The following is an 18082-nucleotide window of genomic DNA, read 5'->3' as shown; positions in this document are numbered from 1 at the left end:
AGAAGAAGGGTGGAGGAGGAAGAGAGAAGAGGAGGAAGAAGTAACCTGAATAGAATCTCCCAAGTTTCAAAAAATGATAGCCAAGAAAATTTGGTGAAGCACAATATGGTATTAGATTTTATATTATCTATTCTTCAGAAGTTGTTATCTTGTGAGTCATCATTAATAAATCTAAAATAGTAGAGGGACAGAAGTATGAAGTTTCTTTTTCTTACTATGTGAAAATAAAAACAGCTGTGGGGAAGAGCTCGCTAAAAACTAAGAAATGAAAGATTAGGGCTAATCTCTTGGCAGAATCAATGGCGTCTGAACTCTTGAATCAAGATAATGATCTAAATTCCAAGCGTTGTCTGTCCATGGAAATAAGATATGTTCCCTCCTTGGAGTAGGTACATGAACCTCGCAGAAAATCTCAAAGAACTGAATCCAATTCCTTTAACCAAAGCTACACATAAAGAGCTCTCACTGAATTGTCTTTCCACTTAGCTTTACTATTTGAAAAAATCAGCTTGTATAACCTTGTCATTTGTTTTACTTCTCGAAGATAATTTTTCTCTCTTGGATTTCCTCCTTTATTGAGGGTAAGAAACATTATATAAAAAAATTTGAATTCATTCAAGCCAGGAATTATCAAATCCCCTTTTATCTGTTTATCTGTCTGTCTACCTATCTACCTTCCTATGGGATGCACTGAGTTACATCCTCACCCCACCTCTCCCTCCCTCCCTCCCTCCCTCCCTCCCTCTCTCTCTCTCTCTCTCTCTCTCTGTCTCTCTCTCTTTATCTCTATCTCTCCAGAGGCTCACTGAGTTACCCAGTTTGAACTAAAATTTGCCATCCTCCTTTCTCAGCCTCCCAGACTTCTGGGATTACAGGTGTATGCCACCACACCCAACTCACTGACTTCCTTTAAACCAAACCTAGTGACTTTCTATAAACTGTTTTAAAAGCTTCCCAGAATAAACACCAAATAATGTTTACTAGCATTTTTTCCTCCAGAGGTAAAGGCACTGAAGCTAAACAAGTATCAGTCAGTGTGTTGCTCTTCTCAGAGTTAATTGATGAGTGTTATCATTCTGTATGTCTAAAACTTACCAATAAATGTTTTTCTGTTAAAAATAAATATAAAAACACATGGTTGCCATGTTTATTAAATTAGCAGCAAAATAAATATGTTTGGTGTGAAGGCAGAATCATCTTGGCTAGATTTCTTTTTAACACTTGATACTTTTGGAAACCATAATATCAGTGATATACAATATGAAAGCAGATTCACTCTTAATTAATGTGTGGATGGTAATAGGTACTTAGCTTTATATTTGGATGCAAACCTATTTGAAAAGTATAAATGAAATTTTGACATATGTGCTTTTTACAGAAGAGGGAGAAGTGCTTGAGAACTTTGTGTTCTGGGTGTTTTTAATTTTATTTTTTGGTGGTACCAGGGATTGAACCCGAGGCCTTTCATGTGCCAAATATATGCTATACCAGTAAGCTATACCTCCAGCCCTTGATCATTTTGTTTTTTAAGTCTTTTGAGACAAAGTCTTGCTGTGTAGTCCAGGCTGGCCTTGAACTCACTATGTAGCCCAGGCTGGCCTTGAACTTATGGCGGTCCTCCTGCCTCAGCCTCCTCAGTGCTGGAATCTGTGTGCCACCACGCCCAGCTACCCTTGTTCATTTTGAAGCCTAGAAAATCCATGCAGCAAAAGAGAAGAGATTTTTAAAAATTGGTTTGTGATTTTTTTTTTTTTTAAGTCTGGAAGTTTCTTGAAAATGGTTTTTGGGATTAGTATTGATAGAGTTGCAACTATAGCACAAGGAGGAACATCACATTAGTTGATGATATTGCACTTGAATGTTAATTCTCACACTACTATTTCCAGAGCATAATTGTCTGTAAACAATATGAACTCTAATCTTGATTCACTTGTTAAAGTAATGACAGTTGTACTCATGATTGAATGTTGATCCTTGAGTGTATATTCTTTAGAGTGCTGTGAAAATAAATGGGCAATAAATATAAAATTCTGGTTCCCAACTCAAAACATTCTGGCTCTCAAGAGGGAGGGTACTCATGTGAAGTTTAGAAATCACATATGAGACAAAACTATGTAACTCTAAAACAGGTCATTTCTGTAATTTGAGGGAGCTTTGCTTAAATGGCTGTGTGAGTTCCTTGAAGAGCTTGAAACTCTTCTTCAGGTTTAAATTATTATAAATTTTAATGCAGAATATATATATATATATATGAGGGCAAACTATGAGGCAAAGTTTTATAACTATAGGCTTGACTCTTAACAAATTGAGAATATGCAGTATTGTCCTTCCCCCATTTCTACTCCAAAAAAGTAATCATTTCTTCTGATATGCATTTATTTACTTTGACTATCTCTGTTAGAGTAAGTCAGGTATTTTGGGGTATAAATGCTTCTCAGTTGAACTGTGCACTACTGAAAGGCTAGTGATTATATTCTTTCATAGAGGTGTGCTAATAAATCTTTAAAAATAGTATTTCTGACAGCAAAAATATATGCTTACATATACAAATGTAAGCTAATAAATTTTCTTGATATAACAGATTATAATGCACAATTTACAAATAAATTATTGAATACTTATTGTAAAATCCATATAACTAATTTATTCTCAAGACTTCTTTAGTTGATTTTTATCAAACTGTCTATTGTACTATGTAGCTAATCTGTGCTTGCAGTGTATGAGTGATGTAGTTCTGACATGTTCATTGTTTAAATGAGCAAGATGAAAATGAAACAACAAAATGTAAATTGGAACTCCATAGTTTTATCAATGATGTGAATGACTTCTTGATAAGTTAGTAAAAGTAATCAAATGCTGGAAGATTATTTCCATATTTTTGAATTGCTATTTACAGTGTAACACTTAAGTTTAATTTATATTATTTACATTTTTCCTACCCCTTAAGTTGAGTCTATCAAAAAAATATTAAGTTATAGGGTGAGTTGTAGTATAAACATTTCCATGGTGTAAATATTCCCAGCATGGCTAATTTCAAGCTCCCAGTATGGCATCACTGAACACCAAGTGGGGAAGAAATGGGTAGAACACATTACTATATAGTTTTGTTTTGTTTTGAGTTTTTTTGTACATACTGCAGTGTACATAAATAACCTTAAGTGTACAGATAGTAGAGTAAAAGAAGTGATGAGTTCTGTGAATATGTTTTTAATATATTGTATAATGTATTTAAGTTTGAAAATACTTATGTTTTAGCAAGGGCAACCATTTTTAGTAATGACAGTCTGCTTGCAAAATCCTTGAAAATTTAACATTTGACTTTCATTTCCTTGGCTTTCCTGAAGGATTGCATTGTGAAAGATCATAAAAATTATCTTACAAATGCTGAGGGTGTAGATGCAGCTCAAATAGTGGAACGCTACCTAGCAAGATAGTGGCCTGGAGTTCAGTCTGTGGCACCTGAAGTTCAATCCCCAGTACCAGGGAAGAGTGGGCAGAGAGGATTGATTTTTCTTTGAAAGCTAGGTATGGTGGCACAAATTAGTAATCCTAGCAACTTGGGAGACTGAGGCAGGAGAATTACGAGTTCAAGACAAGCCTGGACAACCTAACAAGATTCAGTCTCAAAAAAACAAACAAAAAAGGCTTTCTCTGTTATGTTACTCCATTTAAAAAAAATTTGTCTGAATGAATTGGTTAAGCTTCATCTTTACCAGATAAGAATGCTATCACCTTCCCTCTGTCTTACTTGACACTTACAGGTAAATTGTATGCAAATTTACCTGTAAGTGTTAGTACAGGCCAATGATATTTTAAATTTTTTCTTCAATAATATTTCAAAATTTCTTTAAAAAGCAAATCTATCTCAACATTTGATAGGAAACTGTTTTCTTTATTTACTAGTTTTCCAGATGAGTTGGGGCTGGGGATGAGTGGTTGCCTAGCATGCTTGTGGTTCTTTAATTCCCATCGCTGCAAAAAAGGGAACAAAATAATGAGCTTGTTCCCTAGCATCATTCACAGGTGAGCTAGTTTTTAAAAATATATTTGTTATGCTTCAATCTGTTGGAGTTATTCCAAATAATGTTTAAATTGTCTCATCTCTGGTCAGTGGGAGCCACTTCATGGTGGCCTCTTCAAAATGTCTTCTAAATTCTTTTGTCATGACACCACCAATAATCTTTGATGGCTTCTATGCTCACTAGTGTGACAGAGTAGTCTAAATTTATTTTAAACAGTTTCTGTCCCAAACCTAATATCAGCCACTGCTTCAAGGAACCCTTTTCACTGGGAAATGGTGTATAGAGATCACAACCTGGATACTACTTGTGCTTGTTGCTACTGCACTAGTTCCCATTGCTAGGTATTTCCATTTGGTAGACTTAAGATATACACATTTATAAATATAAAATATTTTATGGATTCATTCTGATACAACTATTTCTGGAGTTTTTATTTAACCTGTTTATTTTTTCCTGTTTCTTTTTTTGTCTCACACTAAAAATTAATTTCCCCCAGACACCAATTTATTCATTTGCTTTTCTCAGACCAAGCATGCAACAATATTATAGTAAGGGCTGGGGATGTGGCAATGGCAGAGTGATTGTCAAGCATGCTTGAGGCCTTGGGTTTGATTCCCAGTAATGAAAAAAAAAAAAAAGAAAAAACCCACAATATTAAATAATAACACCAATAATACCATAAAAATATGGTTACAGGTAAGAGTTTAAGTTGCTGTTTTATTGTTGCTTTGAAATTCTTAGGGTGAAGCCTGAGGAAGGTGTGTGTGTGTCCAAGTCTGATTGCTTATTTATTTTGGGGGTTGTAGGGATTGAATTTGAGGCACATGCTAAGAACATGCTCTGCCACTGAGCTACACCTCCAGGCCCAATTATTGTGATTTATCACTTGGAATACTTTTCTGTATAGTTATGCCATCAATTCCATGTAGAATTATGTTATTTTATTTGGCTTTCATTTTTATGGGGTTGCTTAATTTTTAACTTCTATTTTATATAGTTCCAAAGCCCCATATACTAAACAGATTTTGAGACCCCCCCACATACTATTTTTACTACCTTACTCCTTTCTTCTTTATAGGTTGACCATAGTTTTAAAGGTTTTAATTTTTCCTTTCATTTAGGAAAAGAATAGGTAAATATATTGATGGGATACTATATGTTACAATCAGGGTTTGCAAGGGAATAGATTAAATACAGGACACATACTTTATAGGATTTTTTTTTTTTTTTGCGGTACTGGGGATTGAACTCAGGACCTTCTTTATAGTATTATTTTATAATATTCACTCAAAAAGTCAAATGCAGAGAACTGCAAGAGATCTGTCCACATGCTAGAGACCCAAAGAATCCATGTCTTCCAAGAGTCCATCCAGAGGCCTAATGCCATAGCAATGTCTCATGCAAGTCCATATCAAGGATCTGTACTAGGAAGGCCCAAAGGCCAGTGGTGAAAGCTAGAATATGTGCACTGGTGCGGTGAAGGATCTGGGACACCAGGCTGAGAGATCTTCACTGGAGCCAGGAAGCAGCGCTTAGGGCAAAGACTGGAGATCCCCTGAAGAGAACAGCAGCCATCCTTGGTGACAGTAAGGACCCAAGCTCCTCTGATGACAAGAAAAGCCAAGTTCTTATCAGGAAAACCAGCTGTGGCAAGCTTCTCCAGGAAAATCAACAGCATATAATCTGTAGTTCCTCTTTTATGCCACTGGCAACAATCCTCAGGTGGGTCTTCCACACCCAGAACCACACTGACTCAGTTCAGCTGGGTGTTCCACGTTGACCATTAGTTAATCCACCAAATTACATGTTTTTCTCTTAAGTTGTACTCACTTAATAGTACTTTGTGAAGTTCACTGTTGTTTCATACCACATGTCACTTATTCCTTCTCAAAAATTGTATAGTACTCCACTGTGTGGCCCTACTATGGTTAATTCATCCATTACCATATGATGGACATGTGCCTTATTTCTAGGCCTTTTCTGTAATAAACAGTGCTTCAACAAATAACTTTCTCTGTATTTATTTTCATATTTTTGCCAGTGTTGGTCAGATTCTTGAATGTGAGTTATTACTCAAGAAATAAAAATATAACTATTAGATACTGCCCAATTATCTCTTGATAGGTTCTTCCACTTTGTACTCTAAGAAAAAAGGGAGAGGACCTTTTCTCATCAAAGCCTAACAGGCTGTGTTGTAAAACTTTGGATTCTTGCCAACCTGATGGATGAGAAATAGTATTTGAGCAATTCTTAATTTTCATTTCTCTTATTATAGGGTTGTGAATGTTTTTACTTAAGGAGTATTTGTGTTTTTGCTAAAACGTGTTTATATCTCTTGTCATTTTGTTATCAGGTTGATCTTGTTCTCTCTTTTTAGAAACTATGTATAAAGTTATTAAATTCTTTCATATATAGATGTCACAAGTGTTTTTTTATAGTTTATCATTTTATACTTTGCCTGTAGTGCTTTTTTTTTTTTTTTTTGCTGTATAAAGCGTTGTATTTTATGTAGTGGGATTTACCAATATTTTACTTTATTGTATCTGATTTTGACTGTTGCTAGGAAAGTTTTCCCTATTTTCTAGTTATTGAGGAACTTATCTAGTGATTCCATTACTTATGTGGTGTATTTTTTACATTAAATACTTGATCTTTTTGAAATTTTCTTTTGGTGCAGATCCAGATACTTACAAAAAGTCTTTTTCTCACTGCTTTGGGATATACCTTTTACCTATAGTAAATTTCTATGTCCATGTAGGTCAATTTCTCAATTTTCTGTTGTGTTTTATTGGCCTTTTCCTCATGTCAGTTGTTAGCAATTAAATTATAAGGGTTTTATAACAATTCAATATCTGATATTGCCCCTAACTCTTCTTTTTCAAGATGTTTCTGTGCTTATTTTAGTTTCCCAATGAATTTTATAATCAATTTGTGCATGTGGCAGTGTTCTTAATAAGAAATATTTGTCAGAAGCACCTTTGTGGTGAGGGGGGAAGGCAGGATGGATGAGAAATACTGGGCCTAGGTATATACAATTTGAAAGAGTTTTAACCCCATTTTTTTTTTTTTTTTTTGTACTAGGGATTGAACTTGGGTCCTCGTGCTTGCGAGGCAGGCGCCAGAACCACTGAGCTAAATCCCTGGCCCTTAACCCCATTTTGTAAAAGACCTATAGAACTTAGTATGAAATTCTAATTCCAGACTACCTTGTGATTTGTTTTTCCTTATATATTCTGGACCTTAATGACTAGCACTAACTCAGTTTTCTGTTAGAAATCCCATTAGTGCTTTTTTTTTTGTACTGGGGATCGAACCCAGGACCTTGTGTGACCTACCTTGCAAGGTAGGCAGCAGAAACACTGAGCTAAATACCTGGCCACAAAATGATTTCCTTTTCTTTGGTACTGGGGATGGAACTTGGGACCTTGCGCTTGCAAGGCAGGGGAGGTGGCACCACTCAGCTAAATCCCCAGCCCCCATTACTGCTTAAGTTGTTCCTCTCCTCAAAGGTTTGCAGTTGTCACCAAAATGAAATTTTACCTCAAAATATCTGGCTGTAAATCTCCAATGCCATTATCTTTTACCATCTTTCTCATGGATTGTTAAACAATCTCTTCATATTACAGTCTATCATTTGGACTTCCTATGCAGTCATTGTTCCCTCAAATGTAGGTCAATCACATTACTCTTTTGCTAACCTTTGTTGCCTCTCAGGACAAATTCAAATACTGTCCCATGGCATATTATGCTTCACTCTTTGGTCCCAGCCTCATCCCTGTCATGACATCCCTGTTATCCCTTTGTCCCTCATGGTGAATATTGTTACACTGAATTTCTCACTAGTGGATGGCCACAAGACCTAGTAGCTTTGTATATTTACACTTATGGTTCATTTCTCTTAATTTATATTTGTGGTTTCTTTCCCGCTCGAAATCCCTATTTTCATTGCCTGATAAACTCTCAGTATTGACTGTTGCGTTTGGTACTGGGGATTGAACTTGGGACCTTGCACTAGCTCTCAGTATTGAGATGCAGTTCAAATGACATCACTTTGATAAAACTTTTTATAGTCTCCCAATCAGAATTAGTTGGCTATCTTTATTTTTATAAAACTTTATATCCTTATGTGATTTATATCAGTCTCTAATCTCTTAGCTATGTCACACTTTCAGTATCAACCAGAAAGAGTTTTTCATGTTTTATTTCAGCCTCTAGCACAGTTGCTAGAGTACAGTAAGCACCCAAATATTTATTCAATGAATGAAAACAAATAAAGCTTCATTAGTCTGTAGTGACTGAAACTGAAACAAGATATGACAGTGGCCAGCTTGTTAATACTATTGAGATCTTTTGTTTGTATTTCTTTGTAGTCAGCCTTCTGAGACTTAGTTCTATATATGGCAGTTCCTTACTCTTTGAGGAACCATTGACAATAACCATAGTAGTAAATGAGGTATCTCTAATATGTGAAAATGTGAATGCTCTGCTAGCCAATTATTTTATAATTAGTAATTATTTTCTTTGATTTTCTTAACTCTGATTATGTTCTAATCTTTGAAATGATCAAGTGTGGTAACATTTAAAAAGAGAAGAAATAATATTAAAAAACAATTTAAGCAGAGTTCTTAGTAAGAGGGTCTTAAAATAATTTAAAATTTCTAGTATACTATTTTCAAAAACCAGTTTAAAAGTATAGATCAAGTTGCATAATTAATGTATTTGAATTACTAGATAGCACTAAATTCTTTTGAAGCTATATTTTAATATAAAATTAAACTTATTGAAATATTAAAATATATTCACTTACACATTTTAGATATCTGTGTATTTTTCACTTTCCAACTCTTTTGTTACTGATTTCCATTTAATTTCATTTCATCTTTGAGAATGTCACAAAAACATTTCCCAAACTATACAAAGAGCCCTTATGCTAATATAGTTTTCTAATATTTTTAAAAAACCATTAAACAAGCTGGGCATGGTGGCGGACATGTGTAATCCCAATACTGGTGAGGTTGAGGCAGGAGGATTGCAGTGAGTTCAAGGCCAGCCTGGGCTACATAGTGAGTTTGAGGCCAGCCTGAACTACATAGTGGGACACTGTCTCAAAAACAAAACAAAACAAAACCCTAAAAAACCAAAAACCATTAAAATCAAGTACTTATTCACTGTTACCACTTTTATACTTTGTTCCAACTTTTTATAATGGCCAGGCTTTGTTCATTTCATCTTACAATCAAGGAAAAGAAAGCTGTGTTGTAGGGTGCTTCAGTTTAAAAATTACATATACATAATCTTCAAAAAAATTTTGAACTGTGGTTCTAAAATCACTGAAGGGGATGATTTTTTATATAGCAGCTAATCACTATCCTTACGTTCAGTGGTTCCGTTGCCTGCCCTGCAAGCACAAGGACCTGAGTTCAATCCCCGGTACCAAAAAAACCCCCAAAAAACTATCATTAAGTAGGTACCATTTTTCCTGTTTATTAGGCATATTTCCACAATTTGAAGTCATGAATTTTACTGAAAAAATTTTCTCCACCGGATTTTTTTTTCTTTAAAAAATGGGCAATGTTCCAGGCACAAGTAATGCCAGCTACTACTTCAGTGGTTGAGCCCAGGGGATTGCAGTTCAAGGCCGGCCTGAGCAATCTGGCAAGAGACTGTCTCAAAATAAAAACAAAAAAGCACTGGGATGTAGCTCAGTGGTAGAGTATCCCTGGGTTTAATTCCCAGGATCACAAGAAAATAAAAACAAACTAGGCAATGTAAATTACATATCCTTATGAAACGCACTGTTTGGGAAACCAGTGTGTCATCTGTAAACCTAAGTTTTTTTAAAATTACTGGAACAAAAAATTGAACCATATTTTATGAAATATTTAAACAAAATATTTAAGGAAAAGATACTGTTAGTTACTAACATTACAGTGTGCCACTTATTTTTATTTCAAGAGAAATGTATTTCAAGAAAATTCTTTATCAAAATCAAGACACTTTGAAACCAAACCTTTTATTCTTTCAAAATTAAGTACCAATAACAATGCAAATGATTAGGGAGTGTCAGTAATGTTAAAATATCAGTATCCTAATATTTTATGTACAGAAAGATTACTGAATTACATTACTTCCAAATACTTAAAAATCTTACTTGAGTAATGACAATTGTAAAATAATAGAACTTTTTTGTGTTATGACTTGGGATTAAAGTCTAAGTGGTAGCATTCATACTTACATTTTTCTTCTGGAACATTATTAGTAAATTTTGAGATTGTAGAACTGTTGACCCAGTCATACACGTATGGAGCTTGGCCTCTGAGTTAATTAAATATAAGTTAATAATATATTATAAGGAAATTATTATCCTTATTACAGTTATTAGGTAGTTACTCAAATTATAGCCTGAAAGGAATGCAGAGCATGGAAAACTCAGGATTAAATTATGCATTTGAACCTTAGGCCAGCTTTTACTGTAGAGACAGTTTGCTGCTAAAAGAGAAATTGTATGTCATTGAAATTAAATGCTTTTCTGGGGATAGAAGATTCCAGTTTTTAATGAAATTACTGAGTGTGGTGTAGTGAAATGATTAAAATCTGTATTCCGGGAATGTGGCAGGGAAAAAAATCAATAAGCTTTGCTGCTCAATGTGAATCCTGAGAATGAAATAAACTACTACAAAAATAATAATTAAAAACATATCAGCACATTAATTTATTTAGCATCAGTCTCCTGAGACATCATCTTCACTAATTTTTAGCATACATTTTACTGTGTAATGAGCAGCCTTCTTTTCAGTTATTCCTGCTAGACAGGCAGTATTTCTGCCCTTCCCCCAGTGCTCCTGCATTGCAATCATTGTACTTGCACTTATTATGTTACAAATGACCGAGGTAAGGCTGACATTCTCAGTGCATGCAAAAAGACCTAGTCTGCCAGCTTTTTTTTTCCTAATGAAGCAGCTTTGTGAAATCTCCCCATGTGTTAATACTAATGAAGATCCTCCAGCACAATTAAAATCACAGCCAGTGGTTGAGGAGGAAACATAAAACAATAGCATCTTTTAAGATACATTTACCCACATATGTATGTATAAATATAACATGTATGGTTAAGTTGTTCTCCCATAGCTTAATTTTCACTTGCTCTTCATCCTGAAAATTAAATTATGCATTATGTAATTTATATGAACTTTGAGACTTTAACATGTTCTTAAGGAAAGAACTAGTTCACTGAAAAAATTTAAAAGTTAACATGTCTTCATGGATAATAGTTTTTTTAAAAGTAGTTTTAGAAAACTGGAGTGGTATGTGGAAAGGAATAGGGTACATTTTACCTTCGTTTAACTTGATTGGTTGCAAGATATGGGAATTAGAGGGGTGGAACGTTAAAAAAAAGTTGGAAGAGACGCTGGGGGTCAAATACATACCGCGTGTATAGTTTAAAGATGGAATTAGTGCGCTACCGGTTTTATTCAAATTGATTTAAAAAAACTGTTCAGTTCCTACAATTATCTATCCGTTTCTTAACCTCTCAGAATCTGGAAAACAAAACGATCGACATTACTGCTTAGTTTGTAAATTTAACTTTAAACCGATTTGCTATTTTAACGTCCTTTTTTAGATTTTATTTTAGCTCAGTGCATAAACATTACAGCCAGTGTAACTTGTCCATGGGAAGGCAATAGCATTTTACCCTGGGACCATCTTGCGACCTGCTCTTTAGTCCTAACATTCACAAATTCTTGGCATATTAATTTAGTTGGTTTGTAGACTTCAACAGAATTGAGTTTGCAAACATAAAAAGTTTAAGTGAAAATGGTTAACCAATAGTGACTATTAGTTTACATTTTTTAACAATTAAGTTTTCAACCCTGTTTTCTGTCCTCTTCTAAAAGCAAAACAAAACATTTAAGTTTCTTAACTTTTTCCTGGGACAAGGATCGGTGCAAACTCAGCTACAGTGTTCTTGGAGGGAAGAAGCAACCCCCTCCCTTGGCTTCTTTAGGAGCTGATAGGTCATTTATTATTGGAACTGAAATGGTATAAACAATTCTCTCTCCTTTTCCCTTGTTAACAGCAACTTTCATTGTTAGAGAGAGGAGAGAGAGAGAAGCCTTGTTGGTTGACGTCACTTGGTTCATGAAGCCTTCGCCTAGAAGTGAAGCTGCTGAACAAACCTTGAGAAGAATCATCTCCTGCTTCAATCTGCTGCTGGATAGGAACTAATCAGAGAGAGAGAGGCGGAAGACGGAGAAGGAGGGAGTCGAGGTCTTTCCCGATCACAAATTTCACCTCCACTCCAACTCTCTTTATACTTTTCTTGCAGAAATTATAAGAGAAATAAGGAGGTGGGTGGTAGGGAGTTCAAAAATCTTAACCTTCAACCATCTGGGTGAGGCAAAAATCCCATCTACTGCAACTCTCACTTCGAAAGTAAAGGTGAGTTAAAAATCCTCGGGTGTGACGGGAGCGGGTGAAGATGAAAAATTCCAAATGTTATGAAGCTGGTAGAAAGAAAAGGAGAAACTACGCTCCCGCGAGCAGGGAGGACTCCGGAGTTGCTCTCGGAGGCGCTCGCCCTGCCGCCCTGCTCGCCCAGGCGCCGCTGTTTACCCTCGCCGGTCGGTGTGTCTCTTTGTTGTGCTGGCTGGAAGGCAGGGGTGGCTCTTGGGGTCCCGAGTGGAGTTTGGGGGAGGAGGACGCGGAGAGGTGCGGTCCTGTGTGGGAAGTAGGGGGTGCGGTCGGTCTCTGGAGGACGTAAACTTTATGCCTAGCTGTCTGTGCGAGACTTCGGTCTAGCAGGGCCACGGCCCGCTCCCGGCCGGGCAGCCGCCGCGCGTCCGCCTCCTTTGTGCGGGCCGCCCTTCTCGGCCGCCGGGCTTCGCGGCGCCGTCCTTCTTCCCTCGGACTCCCTGCGCTCAGGTCGCCGCCAACAGTTATGCTTCTTAACAACGACCCCTGGCACCGGTGCAGTCGCCGTTCCTACCCCAGAATATCCGCCGCCTGCCCCACTCCCCGCCGGGGTAGTTTCGAGATTACCCCTCACCCCCACCCCCACCCCGTCCGCCTACTGCTACCCTTTCTGCCTCCGCCCCCTCTTCCCTCTAGGACTGATTAGCTGCGTGTCCCCCCTCCCCCGCTTTTGGGCCTCTTTTTTTTTTTTTTTTTTTTGCCTTGTGTGGCTTGAGGCTCTGGAGTTTACGAAAAATGAGCGGAGGTGTAGGTGGGGGTAGGGCAGGTGGGACTGGGAAAGGCTCTGGGTACCTGGGAAGGTCTGTCTGGACGCAGGAGGTGTGAGAAGCTTTGCTTTTCCTACAGTAATGTCTCATCTAGTAGTTTTTCCCCCAGGAACGGCCGCCAGCTCTCAACTCTTCTGCTTCCCTCTTTTAATCGTGTCCCCCCGCCCCGCTTTCTCGGCTCCCCTCCCCTTAAAGTAATTCCAAGAACCCCAGAATTGGCATTTCGAAAAGGAAGTGTTTGGAGAGTAGGAGCTGGCCCTGCTGTTTGGGAGATTTTCTCTTTTCTCTCTCCCTCTGTATTTATCTTTTGTGTTTTGCTTCCTTAAAAAGAGAGAAGCAGCTGCAGTCCTTGGCCGAGTTGTTGAAATTTATCCCTTTGTGTATATTACAATATCCTCCATTTTTTCCCCTGCCCTCTAAACAACAACCGTTTCGCCATCTTGGGCAATTTTTATTCCCAAGTCTCCGTTTTTTTATTTTTAAGGAAGGGAGAGAAGCCTTAGAACGCCAAAAAGCGTTTATGGATAAGGCTCAAAGTTTAGAAAATGTTCAGGGGGCCCAGTGACGTCATATAAACTCAATCGAGAAATTTTGCCAAAAGTAGTATTTTTGCTCAATTTCCCCCGTTTTAAAGGATCGTGAAACTTACAGCTTAATGATCAATGGTGCGGCATATTTTTGTTTTATTCTAAAATGAACAGGCAAAATCTGCACATTTTATGTTTGGTAACAGGTGGAAGATCATGTGCAAAAAATGATATAAACTTATTGGGTCATTTGCTAGTCACCTAGATTTTGTATGCTTTTATTTTTTTAAGCTTTCAGGTATATTTGTAATCATCATATTCCCTTTCCTATTTGCTCTCCTGTGAGTTTTTCTTTAATTAGCATAGTTAATATTTACGTATACATTACTTAGATTACTTAGTCCCCCTTTTGTAATTTAGTGACCTATTTTTAAATACTTATTTACATCTTGAAAAATGGACCTACTGGAAATACCTCAGAGTACTAGGTACATAAGAATTTTAGTAGTAGATAATATTAAATAATTGACAAAATGTAGCCTAGTGTACAAAAAGCAGAATTTATTTTAAAAGATAATTTATTATCTTTAGCTACAGACTTCATCAGCCATTATGAAAAAATGCAATAAAAACTCATATTGTTTTAATTTGCTTGTGTAAAATAGTTTTCATCTCAAAAAAGTTGGGCTGATCACATGACCAAACTTAATGATACACTCACTGACTAGTATATAAATAAGAGGCACTGTAAATTGAATGGGAAAGTGGAATTCTGTCTCCTGTAGTCATTTTCAGTCAGCATATTTACATCTCCTCTAACAAGGACATGAAACTATTTAATTTGCATTCTCTTTGTCTTCTTGGTTGGGGAAAAACATTGACTACAATTAACTGAAAAAAAACTAACAGAAACCATTCTTAATACATTGAAAAGGTTTGTCTAACATATAAAAACTTACCTGGTAAACAGTATGTTTTTAATTTCTGTAACAATCTTTTTTTAGTGTTATCTGCTATTTATCCAGAAATTGGCTTTATGTAAAATTCTGTATGGAAAGGTTGACTGAATTGATGTCTGCCATTTATGTGAATTGTAGGTAGGTGAAAAATGTTTAAATAGTTAAAAGCACATAGAACAGATGGTTCTAAATTATACATGCAACAAAGGACTAGAAGATTTGGCAGATTATAAATGGCAAGCAACAGAGGATAAGCAGTTTAAGAAAATGGTAGTTAAGTATATTTGATGTTTCACACCTATTGTAAACACTACATATTATTGTCACTGTGCTGAATAGTCAATAATTTAGAATGTTAAGGCACTTGTATGTTTGAGATAGTAAAAATAAGATTTTACAAATATTTGAAATCAGTGGTTAAAGGTAAAATCATTTTAAGTTTATGACAGTCTTTTTTCAGGGAATCATTGTATGCTTTAAAAACAGGAAATTATGAGAATACTGTTAAGTTCATTTATAAAGAGAAAGAGGCGTAGGTACATATTCTAAAATCTAGATAATAGTACTTTTGCTGTTGTTATATGTTAAATTAGTACTGAATTATAGCAACATTTACTCTTTCAAACACTAGTGAAAAAATATTTTTAGACTGTTCAGTCTTGAAAATGCATTTGTTACAATATTATTGACATTGTGAAATAAAAGGATACATTTTAGCTTTTAGGTTTTGAATATAACATACTGGTTTTACTTGATGAATACAGTTTACTCTGAATTTTAAAAATGTAGTTTTTGCCTTTCTAGAAGAATCTGAGTTTTTAATTACATTTAGCATTTTTGAAGAAAATAGAATAAAAGTATTCAACTGTGTAGAAATGTTTTAAACATTTTTAATAAGTCATCCATTTAAAATCCATATAACACTGTAATGGAAACCTTGAAATTTTAATTCTGTTGCCCTTTCTCCCATTTCTTTGTTTGCATGTTTATTATAGAACTGCAGTGTAAAGGAGCAGATGTTTTGCCAAACATCCTGATGTGTTGCTTTTTCTTATGGGAGTGCATAACTGTTCCTTCTGATGCATCAACTTGACAGCTGGTTGATTTCATGGAGCTGCTAAGAAGCCATTAGTGGTGTCATTGAATTGAAACAGAACAGTCACTCCCAGCTTGAACTGCAATTGTTAATGTCTTTGTTGCTACTTTTGTGTTACTACACAAGATGTAGGATATTACAGTTGCAGGAAAGTTCACTGATTTCTGTCTTACCTCCTTGAATTAGTGAAAGTATATGTTAGAACTTGATTACTTGTAGATTTCAAGATCTCTCAATGAAATGGGTTTTAAGTTTGAATTTTTAAAATTAGTCTCACTTAAAACTACCAAAAGAATATGATTTTGCTCAAAGTAATAATAGTGATTTTGACCCTTAAATGAAATTATGTCATCAAGGTTTAGTGATTAATATACTTGATTTTCAGAGGGCTTAATCAAATTGGGTATTTTAAGAAGTTTTTGATTACATAAATTTAAATATTTTATACCATAAGTTCTTTAAAATATTATGCTTCATTTCATAAATGTTGCCTCATTTAATGTTTCTTTCAACCTTTCTTGTAGGAATAATCGGAAGAAAAAATAATTATTGGGGAAATAGTTTTTTAAATTTTCATTTATAACAAGGCCAAATTGTTATTTAAAAATTCACACAATCTCTAAATTATTCTACTAGTTGTCATTTAATGATTTTTAAGTTAAAATTATATTTTATTTCTAAAATAACTATTATTGATAGTTTTTACCTATCATCCTATAGTACTAAAATGGTGTCATTATCCCACTGGTGCCTATGCCTAAATGTTTTGTACTTTCTCTTAATTATTTGCATAGTTTTGTTACTGATAGGAGAGATGGGAAAGAACAAAGAGGAAGAATAAAGAGTAACAATCCTAATAGACAAAGACATTTAAAAAAAATTGTATAAAAAATCTTTAGGATGATAAGAAATCTGGTGATATCTTACTGTAGTTTATTACTGTATTGAGCCCTTTTCTAAAATCCCAATATTAATTTTTAATATTTTTAGATCACTAAGTAATTAGATATTTAACAGTTCTTCAAGGACCATAAAATTTAAACATTTAAATGAGTTTGCTTTATAAAAAAATACTTAAAATGTGAAATTGGTGGTCAGAATATATAATTTGCTGAGGTTATTTCTATTAAAAGAACTTCCTATATAGTATAGACAGATGTTTAACATTTATATCTCTGAGTGATTCCAGAATTATGATATCCTGAAATCATGTTTATGAAGACACTTTTCTTTTAAGTAGGTCCTACGTTACTGTTAGTAAAACTAAGATTTATATTCAGGTAGTATGCTTCTCAAACCTTTTTGTGAATAACCGTACAACTCCTTAAAAAGGAAATCGGTTACCTTAGACTACGACTCAATTTTTAAGAAATATATTTACTCATTTAATATTTGCATCAAGACAGATAATCATATAAGCCAAATGTGGTAAATTGAATTTTATGTTAAATATAAACTATAAAGAAATCTCAATTCTTAGTTTATTATAGAGATGTAATGCTAATAAGCACCCTAGAACTTAAGTGGAAATTTTCAGCCTTGAGTATTTTAAAGGAAGGTAATTCTGAACAAAAACGTCATACAAAGTTTATACTTTGATCATAAACTTTTCTCTTTGAACATGAATGTTGAAATTATGGGTAATAAATATATTTAATTCATTTATAACTGCATATGGAGTTATAAAATAGCAGAATCTCTTGAAAGCAGGGAAATAAAATGAGTTTACACAATTTTGAAATCTGTTTTGAGTGGTATTTGATTTGTGGCATGTCATAATAAAATTTTTGATGTAAAACATTTACTAGTCTAGATATTTGTAAATTAAACATTGAACTTTAAAAATTAATAGGCTTTTATGAGAATATGAAGTGAAAATATTTGTATCCTATTTAAATTTTTACTATATAATTTTAATTTGTTTTTTAAAATAAAATGCTTTTAAATAGTTTTTACAATTTATAAAACTTGACTTGTACCTTACCTTTTGAATTCCTTTCATTGAAATAAAAATAATTTAACTATTGGGACACTAATAATGAATCTGATATATAGATAAAAAATCTTTACTGATTTTATTTGTTCACATGCGTACAAATACATATAAGAAAAAGAAATATTTGGTTTGAAAATAATTATTTCATTGGTACTTCAGCTGTGTGTAGACATAATTGTGTTTTTTCTGTTTTCTCCTCTTAACACTTTTCCACAAACATGCACTCATTAATCAAAGACGGTG

At 34.7% G+C, this 18082-nt stretch overlaps 1 protein-coding gene across 34 annotated transcripts in view; it reads left to right on the top strand.

Annotated features, from left to right (window-relative positions):
• The window catches only part of Baz2b (bromodomain adjacent to zinc finger domain 2B), a 411121-nt gene that overhangs the window by 74779 nt on the left and 318260 nt on the right, over positions 1-18082 (top strand). For 8 of the 34 annotated variants that reach the window (XM_087196379.1, XM_087196363.1, XM_087196348.1 and 5 more), the window contains exon 3: positions 12100-12461. The exons of 22 other annotated variants lie outside the window; for them this stretch is intronic. The gene's annotated coding sequence lies outside the window, so the exon portion shown is untranslated. Of the gene's footprint in view, positions 1-12029; positions 12462-18082 lie in introns of those variants that run through there. 4 more of the 34 variants (XM_087196308.1, XM_087196370.1, XM_087196226.1 and 1 more) reach the window with 4 other exon arrangements.

The sequence above is a fragment of the Heterocephalus glaber genome, unplaced genomic scaffold (assembly GCF_053883595.1).
Source record: "Heterocephalus glaber isolate CG9 unplaced genomic scaffold, H.glaber_assembly_v1.0 deba00000347, whole genome shotgun sequence".
Classification (NCBI taxonomy): domain Eukaryota; kingdom Metazoa; phylum Chordata; class Mammalia; order Rodentia; family Bathyergidae; genus Heterocephalus; species Heterocephalus glaber.
This window is presented reverse-complemented; position numbering and strand designations above follow the sequence as displayed.